Consider the following 17,548-nt stretch of genomic DNA (forward strand, 5'->3'; position numbering starts at 1 on the left):
AAATGATATGAGAGGGGGGGGGGACATTTTGAAAATTACCTGAGATGAATTTTGACACTTCAGCCTAAAGATTTCTTGATCTCATTTTTGAGGTCCTGGTATTTGGTCATTTTCTTGATTTCTGCATTATTTAAACCAAAATCGCTGGGTACTGATACCTCATTCAGCAATGCTGTCTTTTCCTTTTTGTTCCTAAGAACGATGTCCGGTCGCAAGGCTTTGTTTTCTATGCTCAGGCTCGATGGGATCATCAGGTCGTACGTGAGCATGACGTCCGTATTTTCAATGATTGCCCTTGCTTCGTGTTTCCATTAGTTTTCTGGAACTGGGATGTTAAAATTTTTGTAAATGTGCCAATGAATCACTTTGCATACTTCGTTGTGCCATTGATAGGTTTTTTTGCATCCCAAGTGCAGGTGATTAGTACTTTCTGTTTCTGTCTCACAGAACCTACACTTGTTCGTCTGGCTCAGTCCCACCATCTTTTTAAGTACATTGGTGTGGTGTCCTTGATCTTGGGCATTTATTATCATTATTCATTCTCCATCCCAGTTGAGCTGACCTCTTGTTAGCCATTCCAATGAGCCTTATTTGTCGATCCCAACTCGATCCAATTATTTTTTGTATTATCTTGCTCTTTTGTCCTCTCAGTTGTTGGTGTATATTTGTTGATATATCTTTTTATATATTTACGAGCAGGGGTACCCAGCATTGTTGGGCAACACCAGGTCCTTCCTCTCACCCCACCCCTTCCCCTCCCTCCCAAGTTTAGTTTTTTGTGTTCAGTTTCAAGTTTTTTTTTTGTAGAGTGCTCGCCAATTAGCTTAAGCAGTCAAGTACGCGCTCCATTCAAAACCGTTGATAAGGAACAGCTGGTATGGCAAGCACTGGCTAGCTGCTTGGTAAGTGAACACTCCTGGACATCTCAACAGTACAGTACATACAAAACGCTGACAAAGGGACAGTTTTTTTTATAATGAAGATTTACATATTAATCATGACTATTTTTGTTGTTATGAAAACATACCTTCAGTTTTAAAACATACATAAACTCAGAGGTGATGTTGAGTGTACAAATGTGTTCGTGTACATTTCATACAACTTTAAAGTGTATTTATACATAATAAATATCTCCCAGGAATTTCCCCGGCGGCCTCCCCATTTAATTAATAACGGACCCGAGTATTTCCCAACCAAGCCAATGTTGAAGTTTATTTACTTCACATAAAATGTGTATACATGTCCATCGGTTTCTTTATAAGCTTTGAGAAGTTGGGCGAAAACCAAAAGTTGTTTTTTCTTTGATGAAAGACCACGATTTTCTTTCCTCTGCATGATGAGAACATACCTTCATTGGGTGGTGTGTATTCAATCGCTGCCACGATCGCTGCGAACAAAACATGCATGACCTCCTTTGACTTAGAATCAAAATGTACCTTTGCTTCCTCAAAACGATACCTTTATTTAACGATAGAAGACGCGTTGCTCATTCTTCAAATGTACATCAGGGGCCATTGAACAATCCCAGCAATGCGGAGCAAAAATATGGCAGCGATTTCTGGGCGGTTGGTACCTTTCCCTCCAGCTAATGGGCGGTGCTTGTGACGCTGCGAGAGAGGGAGAGAGAGGGGAAGGCGTGGCCTGTAGAATAGGTGGGGCTTATGACCCAACCACAGACTTGAACTCAGCTTGATATATTAGATTTTGTCTTTTTTGCAATTGTTGGGGCTGTATTTGTTGCCGTTTCATTTTCCTGTGCGGAATCTTCAATTCGCACCTGTTTTTGGAAATTCTTTGCAAGGTGAATTAAGGATACTTTTTTCAGATTTGTTGTGTTCATGTTTGTTTACAAATTGAATCCGATGGTTTTTTGAGCATTTCACATACTCAGCTAGTCGTACACTCCTCACTCTGTGCACCTGGTTGAGTTCCATCAGGCTGCTCCTTCCCTCTCATCTCGGCAGGTACATTATTGGGATGCACTGCTTTTTGTAGAACATTTTGTGGATGGTAAGGAGTTTTCTTGTATCGATGTCTAACATTGATTTCTGATTGGGGCCAGTTTACTTTTCCACAGCTGAATTGGATGGAATGCTAGTACTGCAAGTTGGTTGATGGCTTTGATTTTGTTTCTTGGGAAGAGATACGTTTTCGAGATCTACTTCGTTCTATGTAGGTATTCTTTGGCAATTGTTTTGCGCATTTGTTTGTGACATATTTGGTGCCCATGTTCTACTCCGAAGTATTTGTAAAATCCTTCGTTTTCGAACTGCTGTATTGTTGTTTCAAGGTCAATTTTTACATTGTCTGTTTTTGTTTTGTTTTTGTGTACCTTGTCGTTGCTCAGATGAGAGCTAACACACAACACACAGTGAGGGGGGCATGAGACGAGGGGTGGGAGTGGGAAGGGCAAAACAGTGTGGAACAGAGACATTTGGAGATCTGTGGAAGGGAGAGGGATGAGGCGGGGGACATGGGGTACACAAGATTGATATTACAGGGACTTTTAGGAAGGAAAGCAGGGTTTTTGAAGGAGGTGTGTTTGGGGTTGATTAACGGGGGTAGAAAATATCGAGGATTTGGATGGAAGACGAGAGGTGGTGGTGAACAGTTGTTTTGAAGGCCTGCAGGGAAAGATGGGATTAAACAGAGTGAGGGAGTTTATTCCAAAGACGGGGAAAAAAAGAGGAATGAAAGAGTGAAGGTGAGCATTGATTCGTGATTTTGGTAGTTTTACCAGAAGGGGGTTGTTGGTGGACCTTGAGCGCCCTGCGGAAATATGGTGGGGTCAAATCGCGGACAGAGCAAGGGAGGGGGGGGTGAGACCGGAGAGGAGACTGAAGACAGAAAGACCAGCAACCTGCCTGAGATGAGAGAGTGAGAGGCCCAAAGACTCAGCCTCGTCATGGGAGGTGCCAATGATCCAAAACGCCTTGGTTTCCACATCGTGAAGCCGAGAAAGGTGAGAGGCAGGAGCACCAGCTCAGAGGGGAGAGCAGTACTCAATCGGGCTGTGGACGAAAGCTCTGTATGTGGTCAGGAGCTCAGGTGGGCCGAGGAAGGACTTTGCACAACGAAGGATTCTCAGTCGGCGACTGGCTTTGGAGGCCAGGTTGGAAATGTGGGTTTCCCAGGAAAGATCATGGCAGATAGTGAGACCCAGAAGCTTGAAAGAAAGGACTTCTTCCATAGGATTGTTGAAAAAGTAGATGGGGCGGGGGTTGGGGCGTGGTCCAAACGGTCCTTTCTGAGACAAAAAGTGAGAGTGTGAGATTTGTCCAGATTGAAAGACATGTTCCATGTGTCAGACCAGTTTGTGATTTTACCCAGATCTGCAGTGAGTGAAGAAGCTGCTGCTTGCCGTCTGAGGGATGACAGATGTTCCGACAGAGGGTGGAGTCATCATCAGAGATAAAGAGGATTTTCCAGAGAGTCGGAGAGATGAAAACCAGAAAAAGAACAGGGCCCAGCACGCTGCCTTGAGGAACTCCAGCCTGGACAAGAAGAGGGGATGAAAGAACTCCATTTAGGGCCACACGTTGACTGCGACAGGAGATGAAGTCTGCGAGCCATGAGTGGAGATGGCCTTGTATACCACAGGAAGAGAGTTTGGTGAGCAGGGTAGGGTGCCAGACCGTGTCAAAAGCATGCGATATGTCTTGGGATATGGCTCTGATTTCATCCATTGAGGACTTCCATCCATTGTTGGGAGAGTACAAGCAGCATATCCAGGGTAGAGTGACCTGGTCTGAAACCAAATTGATTATCGGAAATCAAGCCATTGGAGAAGGGGAAGGATTTAATGTTTGAAGCGATGATGGATTCCATAACCTTGCTGATGATTTGGAGAAGGCTGATTGGTCTGTCGTTGCAGGGATCTGGTTTTGCACCTTTTTATGCAGGACGGTAATGTTTGCTGATTTCCAAGCAGATAGCAGATGACCTTGAGCAAATGAGAGGGTGAATAGAACAGAGGGTGAGCAAGAGCAGAGGATTGGGTTTTTAGGACACGTGGGCTGATGCTGTCTGGACCGGTTGCAGAATCTGAGTCGAGGTTTGACAGCAAGCTCTCCACCTTGTCAGGAGAAAAGGACACAGAGTCCCGGGACATTTGGGTGCGACTCGGTCAGGTGGGTACAGAAAGCGATGGGCTTCGGACACAAGATTTCGATGCAAACACCGAGTTTAGGCATTCAGCCTTTTCACGTGCGGTATCAGCAGTGTGGCCATTTGAGGTAAGGGAGAGGAGGGAGAGAGGTTTTGGAGTTCAGACTTGAGCTTCGAAAGATGGCCCCCTGAGGGGAGATACACACTTGCTCTGAGCTTTATGGAAGGAACTGAGATTCCCCTCAGTTGGCTTTGCTGTCACAGATTACCGTCATGAGGCAAAGGCAAGTTGTTTCAGGACAACTGCCTCACCACAAGCTTCAGTGAACCAATGGCGGGAGGAAGGGTAGGACAACTGAAGACGAGAGGTGACACATCTGTGCATGAGGGAGAGCAAGTTTGTTTGAAAGAAAGAAGATGCATTTCTTTGTTGGTTTACTTTCTACAAATGTGCACTTGGCTTTGTGTGTGTGTAAAGTGAGTGAGTGTGATTTAAAGGCATGACATGACTCATCAAGGGTGTGGTGTCTTTGTCGTGCAAATCAGCAACACATTTCTACTTTGCAACGAGAAAGATGCCACAGCATTGATAAATCATGTCATTCCTTTAAATTGCCTCAATATAATATCTGATTGCAATGCTCCCTGATGGTGGCTAATGAGGAAAGACAATATGCTCGTGTGTCAGGTTGTACTGCCCCGGGTTCATTTCAGACCTCATCAGTCACTATCAGTGGTGTACATACATACTGTATATACACATATATATATATATATATATATATATATATATATATATATATATATATATACATATATATATACATATATATATATATATATATATATATATATATATATATATATATATATATATATATATATATATATATATATTGTTGTAGATTTCCCACCCGCCGGCGTGCGAACGACCGCGTCAAACCAATAGCGGTCGCTTCGCCCACCGAACGGACAATCCAGTCGTGACTTTCTGGAACACCGCCAGAAACCAGTCACGGCTGGGTTTTTAATCCCACCACGGCCCAGTCCGTATTCTACCCGCGCGAAATAGGGTCAATCGCCGAATATCGATATACCAAAGTACCCGCGTGGGTAACCAACCGAGGGACCGTACCTCGGCGAAGGCCTGCTTGGACACGAACCGCTTAAGCAGTCCGTTCTGTTCTGGGATAACCGAGCGGGTATTGTCGCCAGACCTCGCCGGACCCAATTCTATTTATCGGCTATTTAAAAACCAACTATATTCCGAGTGCAAGATGGGGCAGTTCAATGAGGGAATGGACACAACAAACAGGTTTACATTCACACAAGGACATTTATTGTAATAAAGCACGTATGCAATTAAACAAGCAACAAAAGAACGACCACCGTCTACTTGTTATGTACAGTCACTTGCACTTAACAGCAGTTCCTACTTATTAGACGGGCCCACGGACACACGTACGCGCGCGCACACACACACACCCAAGAAATGGTGGCAGAGGCATTTAATAACGAGCTCCAGCTCGGAGGACAGGTGAGCTGAAACTCAGAACCTATCTCGAACCTCTCCACCTCGTGTGGTCTTCAAGTTGTTCGGACCCGGGTTCCAGCGAGAGCGAGCTGGATCCAATTGCCGAGCCGCGATCCTTCCAGAGCTAACGCGAATCCTCCCTCGCTTCTCAACACGTGCTGGTGAGACGAGGTGCTGAACCTTCCCGTCGATGCGTCGCTTCCCCGTGGAACCACCTCCACGAAGAGGTCGATGAGTCGCACCAAGCCGGGAACCAAAATGGAGAACAAAGAGCTCCACGAACCAAGAAGAAGAAGCCACCACTCGCAGCTCGAGCCGAGCGACTGGCTTAACTTCCTTCCAAACAGGGCAGCTTGAAGCAAAAAGCTCTCCCGAGCCAAGCAGAAGCCGAAGCTCATGGAACCGTCAAAGCAAAGAGCCTCCAAAAGGCCTCCTCCCAAGCCAGGTCTCAGCCGAAGCTCACTGAGCCAGCCGAAGCAAAAAGCTTCCACAGGCCTCAACCCTAACGCAAGCCAAGCAGGACCTGACGGTCTGCTGAACGACTCCCCTCAACTCCCTTCTCCAATTCTGGCCTTCCAACTCTGCCCGAACAAAAGAAAAAGATGTCCTCTTATCCTTCTTCACCCCCCCTACCCCTCCACGCCCGGCGTGACTCATGCCCTCGTGATCCATCCCCCCCGCTCAACCACGGGTGGGAGGGAGTTGTTGACATCATGAGTCACGGGACGGCAGGGTTCTTCCTCTTCGCAGAAGAGGGGGAGGGATGTCTTCATTGTTCGTTCCCTAACTATTAAATTGATCCGCAGCACATCTAATCGATTTCTGAACATTTAAACAATGAAAGGTGAGCTATCTAGGGAACAAGCTCTTATCGACATAGCTGACTAAAGGAACCTGTATGCTGTGTGCAATCGAATTCCCAAATTCGTAACACTGCCCCCTCCCCTTTTTACAGACTTGTCCCGAGTCGTCAAATTTTCGTGTGACCAGCATGTGTAAGTTTTCCCCGAGTACGTTCTTCCTTCGGATCCCTGAGTGCGACATTTCTTCATACATGTCCCAAAAATAAATAACCTAATGCACTGCGTAACTAACTAAACAAACTCTCAGACTCATTCGGACAACTTAACTAAAATTGCTGGCACTAAAACAAACATGCAGGTGAGGTTCCACTTTATTTACAATTCACTCAACTTATCCATAACTTCACCATGGCCCAGGACTTGTGATCTGTGAAAGGGGAGGAGGTACAAGTCATTTCAAAGTTCATTGATGCAGGGGAATGGATGGAGACGGTCGCAAAACACAAATGAGCATGATGGATGCACAGGCTGCCTGCAGGGCAGTCCTTGCAAAACTGGATGTTCCTGGTGCACATGGTGATGGATGGACACAGGGGCAAACGCAAACAAAGACTAGCAGGCATGGGGTCATGGCAGAGGCAGGCAAATGAGGCATGGCAAGGCAAGTCCATGCAGAACAGGCGGCTGCAACACAACAGACCGACAGGTGAAGCTGGCCAGCCTCTGGTGTGGTTCCATCAGGTCTGGAGGGAGTGCGGTGGTGCCGGCCGCTTTGAAGGCGGGCTCGGACCGAGCCTACTGTCTCCCCCCACTCTATCGCCTTTGCCTGTCTCTGTCCATACCCACTCCCTTAATTTTCCACACAACACAACAAAATTTAGCCCTTCTTTATTTTTATTATTTTTGTCTCCCGAACCCCCTTTATCGTATTTGTCTGGCTAACCTATCCTGTCAACCGAGCCTACTCCCAACCCCTACGTTCCCTCTCTGGAGGGGAATAGGGAGAGACTCACGTCCTGTCTCGAGGCCCATTGAAGCCTCAGAATGGCCTCCTCAGAGTTCAGCGATCTACCAAGGTGAGTCCAGCCGCCTACAATGAGCGAAGGGATGGATGGTGCGAAGGGGTACATCTCCTATCTACCCTAACATTCATTAACCTGAAACTACCCCGGGACTTTCCAAAAACTCCTCGCACTTTAAAACTATCGGTTCTAAAATCCATGATTCCCGTCACCTGTGTTGGTGTCCATTATAAATTTGGGCCTTGCCCTCAAATTTTCATTCGTGCCCTCGCACAATTTCCTGGCTGGGCAGCGTGGCTCAACTGGCAGGAACTCCCCCTCTGCTGAACTCTAACCATGGCACCCCCAGGCCCGCAGGCTGCCTCCGAGCCTCGCTGCTCCCTACAACGCGGGGGATTGCCCTCTCTGGCATTGCCCCCCTCCGATGCCCACATGGTGTGTTGATGCCCCATGGTCCCTTTCCGAGGGTTGCCAGTGCCCACTACACTGCCCCCGTGGCATTCTGGCTCTACGGGTCCCGTTTCCGACGGGTCGCCCGTGCCCACTACACTATCCCGGCACCTCTTGGGCCCTTGACCTACTCTGGCCGTCTAGTTCGGTGCCTGGGGTGCTCACTAAACAAAACTCACCTTTCCACAGCCACGCTACCAGTCGGTCCACGAACTCTTGCACCCCTCCAAACGGGTTTCGTGCCTTCTCTCGACACCAAAAACACAACCTCCTGTTAGTAAATTTGAATAACCCACTAGCTAACATTAATCTGACCCTGGGGTCACTTAGGTGGAAATCACTCCTCCCCCCAACCAGTCATCGCACCATGTATACCACATTCGCTCCACTCACACACTTGGGCCCGCTGTCCCATACTCACTCCTTGTACACTTTCCATTTCACAACTCACACCAACACTCTATACTGCCATCCTTCTCACTAAATCCCCTGACTAACTCGTGCTCCCTCATCATCCCTTAAAACTCATGCACGTTCCATTTACTCTCCGTAGCTAAGCTACGTCCCCACGACACATTTCCAGTCTGTCCATGTCTCCAAAAATTCAACAATTCCCATTTCCTAAATCTGAACTAAAATCCCTCTAACTAATCCATTCCCCAGGCTCCATGAGGCCTTGTCCCTGCCCCATGAAGCCGGTCTAACTATCGCTAACCCATCCCCCTAACTAGTAGTTCCTGTGCCCCCTGACAGGGGGGGGGTCTTCCATCCCTTGCCCAGGGAATCCTGTTCACCCAAAGCGAGGCTTGCTTTTTTTTTTCATGCGCACACCAGCGCGGCAACTTGCAACCTGCGCTCTTTCCCCGTGACATCATGGCAGCTGTTCGTGTTTCTCGCACCTCGTCCCTTATCGGACGGCACCATCCGGCAGGGATATCCCTCCTGCCGGATTCCAACCATGCAGCCACAACGTCACCCTGCGCATCAAAAACAAGCCTCGCGTTTCGAGGGGTTCCCCACGCGAACACATGTGCTCTGCTCGTCAGAGCTTCACACACATGCCCGCCTGGAGAACCCATCCGGTCCAAATCCATTATCCAGCCTACTTTCTGTCCGTCCGTGGGATCGGCTAATCCACCGCGTGCGTTTACAGACCGGGTTTCACTCGCGTAGCCGCGCGCATGGCGGCCTCGTGCGTTGCACGGCACGGACCCCGCGCACTGCTGTGCAAACCTGGCACGGTTCCCAAAATAGCTACGGCCGCTACCCGGCTTTTGTCCCTCATCTGTCGCAGTCATCGTCGCCATTCAACACGCACACTCACCTCACCATGGCACTCGGACATGCGGTTGTGCCCTCTCGCATACCAACCGCCATTTCTCTTTCATACCGCGACCTCACACTCGCGGTTTCTTTCACACACGCACTTCTCCCTTCAACACCTTTTCACTCACGCATCGTGCTTCTTTCATACACGGGGTTTCACTCGTACACGGGGAATAGCTTACACACGCCATAACACTTACACACAGGGTTTCACTCACACAATGCGTGCTTTCCAGCACGCATTTCGCCACACTCGTAACCACACACACCGGGACGACCACGCTGGGGATTTGTGCTACCTCAAGCGCTCCCAGGGTCTCCATACCCCCCAAGCTCCGCGTGCACCAATTCACAGCACTCACCCCTCTACCTCGCAAGGCTCGACCGGACTGACCTCATCGCGATCCGCCTCAAGGGGGCACATTTCCTCCCTTCGTTCCTGAAGGAGGCTATCCTGCTGCTTGCATCGGGTCCCAACACATTCCTCAAGCTCAACCCCATTGTCCCTCACTCCCTCCATGTGTGTGTGTTCATCCTTTGTGTCGTCCACTTCACCCCCTCTCTTCTCTATCTCCCGTGTCTCTGTTATTTCTATTTCCTACGTCTCCGTCGTTGTCACCACGACCTCCTTTATTATTTCCTTTTCTTCCTCGCTCCATTTTCCTTCCCATTTCAGTCGTTCTTCCTCTCTGAACCTCTTTAGTTGTTCATTTTCTTTCCGGAGCTTTTCCATCTCCGTGGACTCAAATTTTGCTGTTTCCTTGAGTTGGTTAATTTCAAACTCGTATTGTTTTTGTTTTCTACCCCACCGTCTCTCACGTTCTTCATTCTCCAATCTCATCGTTTCTTTCAATTGGTTGAGCTCCCTTTCCTGCTTCATTCCTTGTTCTTTCACTATCTCCACACACTCCAACCTTGCTTTGGCTTCTAGCTGTTCGATCTGCACACTGTGCTTCCTCCACGTTTCATTCTCCGTTCTCTTTCTTTCCTCTCTCAACATCCTCAGCTCGTTTTGTAATTCCGTCTCTTTGTCTTGGTGTTTCTGTAACTCAGAAGCTTTCTTTTCTAACTCCTTTCTCAAATTGCGTGCCTCCTCACTCATTTCATCCATTCTCTTGCTCATTTCCGCCTCACTTTCCACTGCTTCCCTCCTCAATTCGTCCATTCCCTCACCGAATTCCTTGCTAATTTTGACCCAATACTTTCCTCTTTTTACCTCCTGTTCCAGGCTTTCTCTTTTCCGATTGCCTATTATTACCTCTTCCTTCAGTAGTTCCAATTCCACATCGTGTTTCCGTTTTTCCTTTTCCAGCTTCGTTTTCCATTCTTCTTCTAAGTTCTTTCTATCCTAGGAGTTACTAATTTGCTCCTCTTTACTTTTCTTCAGTTCGCTCTCCGCACTTCTTTTGCATGCTTGCTCTCTCCTTTCATTCGTTCTCTCACCGTTTTCTTTTAGTTTTCCCAGATATTTCTGTTTTGTGCCCGAAGCCCGCCAATGTCCGCCAGCCTCGCCTGCCATGATCACGTGGTTTCAATCGTTGTTTGGGAGCCCCGCCTCGTATTGTGCCGTTCGCTGTGCTAATTATAGCAGCCCGCTCCGTGCTGGGCTGAGGTGCGATCGCGCCGCTATTTTGCGACTCCGTTTGCCGGCGAAGTTCGTGCTCAGTGTATGAGGGTGAGCTCCCCCACTGATTATAATTGGTGGTGGGGTTGTAAAAAGAACCGTCCCGGGCCATGGATCCCACATCAATACACGTATCTACACCACCCTGCTCCCGTTCGCCTTGAACCGCCATCTTGCTTCTTGGAATAAATTTAAAGCTCGCAATTTAATGGGAACCGAGGGTCGCTCCACACACCCTTGGTCCGATTCCCGTTAATTTAGTGTGGAGGGAATGAATCTGTACCCCACGTCCTGACACCAGTGTTGTAGAATTCCCGCCCGTCGGCGTGCGAACGACCGCGTCTAACCAATAGCGGTCGCTTCGCCCACCGAACGGACAATCCAGTCGTGACTTTCTGGAACAACGCCAGAAACCAGTCACGGGTGGGTTTTTAATCCCACCACGGCCCAGTCCGTATTCTACCCGCGCGAAATCGGATCAATCGCCGAATATCGATATACCTAAGTACCCGCGCGGGTAACCTACCGAGGGACCGTACCTCGGTGAAGGCCTGCTTGGACACGAACCGCTTAAGCGGTCCGTTCTATTCTGGGATAACCGAGCGGGTATTATCGTCAGACCTCGCCAGACCCGATTCTATTTATCAACCAACTATATTCCGAGTGCAAGATGGGGCAGTTCAATGAGGGAATGGACCCAACGAACAGGTTTACATTCACACAAGGACATTTATTATTATAATAAAGCACGTATGCAATTAAACAAGGCAAAACACGTATGCAATTATACAAGCAACAAAAGCACGACAAAAGAACTACAACCGTCAACTTATTATGTACAGTCACTTGCACTTAACAGTGGTTCCTACTTATTGGACGGGCCCACGGACACACACACGTACGTACGTACGTACGTACGTGCGCGCGCGCGCGCGCACACACACACAAGAAATGGTGGTAGAGCCCTTTAATAACGAGCTCCAGCCCAGAGGGCAGGTGAGCTGAAACTCAGAACCTATCTCGAACCTCTCCACCTCGTGTGGTCTTCAAGTTGTTCGGACCCGGGTTCCAGCGAGAGCGAGCTGGATCCAATTGCCGAGCCGCGATCCTTCCCTTGCTCCCGCGAATGCTCCCGCGCTTCTCAACACGTGCGTCACTTCCCACCCCCGACCCCGGGTCCGTAATAATACGGCAAACGGCTCAGAAATCGGCTGAAAGAACCTCCATAAGATACGGGATGAAACTTTGCCACCACGACATCTGTAACAGGCATGGCATGTCAACACACCCGCGGAGAGACCGTACAGATCCAAATCTACCCATATGTATCACGTCCATGTGTACTGTATACGTACGTCTACCTTGTATTAACTGCTGACTGCACATCCCGATCAGGACATGAACTGGACTGTACAGCTCGGTAAGTGGCTTAAGCACTCAAGCACTCCAACGGAACGCCTGGCTTGGCAAGCGATCACCAATTGCCATCGGTGCAACAATGCACCCGGAAACGACCGTACAATGTCCGAATTGGACAAATCAACACGTTTTTTGGGGGTGTCGGAACTGCTGATGCTTTCAAATCTGGAGCTTCCATTTCATAATAATGCTTAGCTTAAGAGATTCTCTTGGTTATTCATGTGCGCAAATTACATAAAGCCATGAACACTGGCGTCTCCAGGCATTTTATCGTCGGGAAATAGTTGTGTCCTGTTCCAAGGAAAAGCATGGTTGAGTAGGTCAAAAATATGCTGGTTTCAGACCCCAGTGAGGTTACCCAGGAAACGTCTTAAGACCCCAGACAGCGATGTAACCGAGGATCACCTGATGAAGAATATAATTAAATAAGGCCGTTAATTATCTTCAACAGGGGTGTTTTAATTAACCCAAACACCCATTTTTCACTCTTGTACTTCCTTGGAGTTTTCTTACAATGCATGCAAAGTTTCAGGCTGCTAGGGTTTATGGTTTTGGAGTAATGGAGGAGACAAAGTGACACGCACACGCACACACATTGCCTTTTATTAGTATATATATATATATATATATATATATATATATATATATATATATATATATATATATATATATATATATATATATATATTTCTTCTTCTTCTTTCGGCTGCTCCCGTGAGGGGTCGCCACAGCGGATCATCCGTATGATCCGCATAGTGATTTGGCACATGTTTTACGCCGGATGCCCTTCCTGACGCAACCCTGGTCGCATCTTACGACACAAGGATATGGTACACCTATTTTGAACCGGGGTATACACCGGCCCAGTATACTGGTACTCATTTCACCGACCTCGGAAGGATGACAGGCTGAGTCAACCCCCTGGTGTATTAATTCAGTGGCCCAACGGGGCTTGAACTCAGGACCTTTTGGATCCCAAGCCGCTGCCCAAACCACTGCGCCAACACCAGGCTATATATATATATATATATATATATATATATATATATATATATATATATATATATATATATATATATATATATATATATATATATATATATATATATATATATATATATATATGTATGTATGTATGTATGTATGTATGTATGTATGTATGTATGTATGTATGTGTGTATATGTATGTATATATGTATATGTATGTTTCTATATATATGTATGTATATGTATATGTATATATGTATATATGTATATGTATATATATATATGTATATGTATGTATATGTATATGTATGTATATGTGTATATATATGTATATATGTATATGTATATATATATATGTATGTATATGTATATATATATATATATGTATGTATATGTATGTATATATATATATATATATATATGTATATATATATATGTATATATATATATATATATATGTATATATATATATATATATATATGTATATATACACACACACACACACACACACACACACACACACACACACACACACACACATACAGTGGGGAGAACAAGTATTTGACACTGCCGATTTTGCAGGTTTTCCCACTTACAAAGCACGTAGAGGTCTGTAATTTTTATCCCAGGTACACTTCAACTGTGAAAGACGGAATCCAAAACAAAAATCCTGAAAATCACATTGTATGATTTTTAAATAATTAATTTGCATTTTATTGCATGAGATAAGTATTTGATACATCAGAAAAACAGAACTTAATATTTGGTACAGAAACCTTTGTTTGCAATTACACAGATCAGACGTTTCCTATAGTTCTTAACCAGGTTTGCACAGACTGCAGCAGGGATTTTGGCCCACTCCTCCATACAGATCTTCTCCAGATCCTTCAGGTTTCGGGGCTGTCGCTGGGCAACACAGACTTTCAGCTCCCTCCAAAGATTTTCTATTGGGTTCAGGTCTGGAGACTGGCTCGGCCACTCCAGGACCTTGAGATGCTTCTTACGGAGCCACTCCTTAGTTGCCCTGACTGTGTGTTTCGGGTCGTTGTCATGCTGGAAGACCCAGCTATGCCCCATCTTCAATGCTCTTGTTGAGCAAAGGAGGTTTTTGGCCAAGATCTCGCGATACATGGCCCCATCCATCCTCCCCTCAATACGGTGCAGTCGTCCTGTCCCCTTTGCAGAAAAGCATCCCCAAACAATGATGTTTCCACCTCCATGCTTCACGGTAGGGATGGTGTTCTTGGGGTTGTACTCATCCTTCTTCTTTCTCCAAACACGGCGAGTGGAGTTTAAACCCAAAAGCTCTATTTTGGTCTCATCAGACCACATGACCTTCTCCCATTCCTCCTCTGGATCATCCAGATGGTCATTGGCAAACTTCAGATGGGCCTGGACATGCACTGGCTTGAGCAGAGGGACCTTGCGTGCGCTGCAGGATTTTTGATCCATGATGGCGTAGTGTGTTACTCATGGTTTTCTTTGATACTGTGGTCCCAGCTCTCTTCAGGTCATTGACCAGGTCCTGCCTTGTTGTTCTGGGCTGATCCCTCACCTTTCTCATGATCATTGAGGCTGCACGAGGTGAGATCTTGCATGGAGCCCTAGACTGAGGGAGATTGACTTATCTTGAACTTCTTCCATTTTCTAATAATTGCGCCAACAGTTGTTGCCTTCTCACCAAGCTGCTTGCCCATTGTCCTGTAGCCCATCCCAGCCTTGTGCAAGTCTACAATTTTGTCCCTGATGTCCTTAGACAGCTCTCTGGTCTTGCCCATTGTGGAGAGGTTGGAGTCTGATTGATTGAATGTGGACAGCTGTCTTTTATGCAGATAACTAGTTCAAACAAGTGCAGTTCATACAGGTAATGGGTGGAGAATGGGAGGGCTTCTTAAAGACAAAACTAACAGGCCTGTGAGAGCCGGAATTCTTACTGGTTGGTAGGTGATCAAATACTTATTTCATGCAATAAAATGCAAATTAATTATTTAAAAATCATACAATGTGATTTTCAGGATTTTTGTTTTAGATTCCGTTTCACAATTGAAGTGTACCTATGATAAAAATTACAGACCTCTACGTGCTTTGTCAGTGGGGAAAACCTGCAAAATCGGCAGTGTATCAAATACTTGTTCTCCCATATATATATATATATATATATATATATATATATATATATATATATATATATATATATATATATATATATATATATATATATATATATATATATATATATATATATAAAAAAGAGGCGACCAGGGTTGCGTCGGTATGGGCATCCGGCGTAAAACCTATGCCAAATCAGTATGCGGATCATAACGGATGATCCGCTGTGGCGACCCCGAACGGGAGCAGCTGAAAGACGAACACATATATATATACATATATATATATATATATATATATATATATATATATATATATATATATATATATATATATATATATACCGGGCGTAGTGGCGTGCGCCTGTAATCCGGCTACTCGGAGGCTTGGGTTGGGGAATCGCTTGAGGACGGGGGCTCTGCACTGGGCAGGGTGTGGAGCAGCCCGGAATCATGGCGAAACCCAAATCCTGATCCCTGTGTCGTAAGAGGCGACCAGGGTTGCGTCAGGGAGGGCATCCGGCGTAAAACCTGTGCCAAATCAGTATGCGGATCATAACGGATGATCCGCTGTGGCGACCCCTAACGGGAGCAGCCGAAAGACGAACAACACATATATATATATATATATATATATATATATATATATATATATATATATATATATATATATATATATATATATATATATATATATATACATATATATATATATACATATATATATATATATATATATATATATATATATATGTGTACCTATACATATATTGTTACGGTTGTGGGGTTCGTTGAAGGAATTTAATAGGAAAGTTAGGATTGAATAGAGTTGTTTGGTCTGTGGACGTGTCTGAGACATCTCGATGTAATTAAGTAGGGAGACTGTGAGCTTAAGTGTTACATGTCACCACACTGGGGGAAGTGCGGTGTTAATTAGATAGGGATTAAGAATAAGTTCCCCCATTATGTTATTGCACCCCTGTAACTTATTCCTTGGTTTTTGCATTTACAAGCGTGCCAAACATGCTGAGCAGGCAGAAGCTCCGTCTCCAAGGGTGACGGTGAGCGCAGTCACGCCCCCGCGGTTGATGATTGATGGGCATGACATCAGCAGCAAGGCAGGCGTGCCGAAAATACAGAAGACACGCCTTCCCCGGTTTTATGCGAGCAAGCCACGCCCCGGAGGTGGAACGGTGGTTCGGTGTGACGTCGGACAGAGAGAGAGGTGGAATGCACGAGTGCGGAGAGAGGGACGCATGTCGTCAAGAAAGAACAGCTCGATGGCCTGTTCGTGGGGCAGATAACAGCAATTTTTGAGAGGAATCGTGCAAATGATGATACAAGCATCAAACTTGGCACATTTGTTCTCCAGGGGATCCTAATCAAATCTGCCTGATTGGCCATTTGAAACTCCAAATTTTGAAAAATTTGAAGAAAAAAAAACTTCAAAAAAGTCAAGATCACGAATCAATGTTGGATGCTGGCTGAGATTGGTGAATGTTTCAGAAACATCATCAAGATGTTCCAAGTCTGCCATGCAGTTTTCTTCCCTTTACCGTGGAAGGCAGACACGACATCACATCCAGTGAACGCATGGAAGTAGGGATCCCTCCAGCTTTCTCAGGCCCTATTGCAGAAACTACCTCATGGACTGGAATCCATCGCGCATTGGCTCCTTGGCCAAAGGCAATCCACATGTTCTCAAGACCTAGTTCCTGTAAGGATGGCAGTACAGATATTGCTATGACTAGTACGTCCATGTCGTTAGCCTTAATGATAATGGACTCGCTGCCATCCGTCGTTGCATCCCTGGCGTGTACAAATATTCGAGTGTTAGCTTCTTCATGACAACATGGAGACACAGCATCCAGTGACTTCCTTGTGTTGCTAATGGCATCTTCTTCTTTTGTGACAATGACTGTGCTTGTCGTCTGTGCTTCGCGCATCTTTTCCGCAAGGAAGTGAAACAGCTCAGTCTTGTTGCTGTCATCTCGAAGAAAGCTTCTCCAGTTACTTGGGGTCTTACTGGTTCCTGTCACTCTTCTTCTGATTCCTTGCCCCCTTTTCGACCTTGCCTCGGACTTCAGACTTGACTTCTTGTACACATCAAACACTACGTCCACCCTGTCGTACCTGGCACCGTAGGATTCCACCTTTGGGATGATGT

General features: G+C 46.1%; 1 protein-coding gene across 6 annotated transcripts in view; it reads left to right on the top strand.

The window, feature by feature from the left end:
- The window catches only part of LCORL (ligand dependent nuclear receptor corepressor like), a 238,576-nt gene that overhangs the window by 77,236 nt on the left and 143,792 nt on the right, over positions 1 to 17,548 (top strand). The window contains exon 1 of one of the 6 annotated variants that reach the window (XM_085848531.1): positions 1,020 to 2,172. The exons of the other annotated variants lie outside the window; for them this stretch is intronic. The gene's annotated coding sequence lies outside the window, so the exon portion shown is untranslated. Of the gene's footprint in view, positions 1 to 1,019; positions 2,173 to 17,548 lie in introns of those variants that run through there. 6 annotated transcript variants of the gene reach the window in all.

Source organism: Eptatretus burgeri, chromosome 12, assembly GCF_056783735.1.
Source record: "Eptatretus burgeri isolate ZD-2024b chromosome 12, Ebu_testis_v1, whole genome shotgun sequence".
Classification (NCBI taxonomy): domain Eukaryota; kingdom Metazoa; phylum Chordata; class Myxini; order Myxiniformes; family Myxinidae; genus Eptatretus; species Eptatretus burgeri.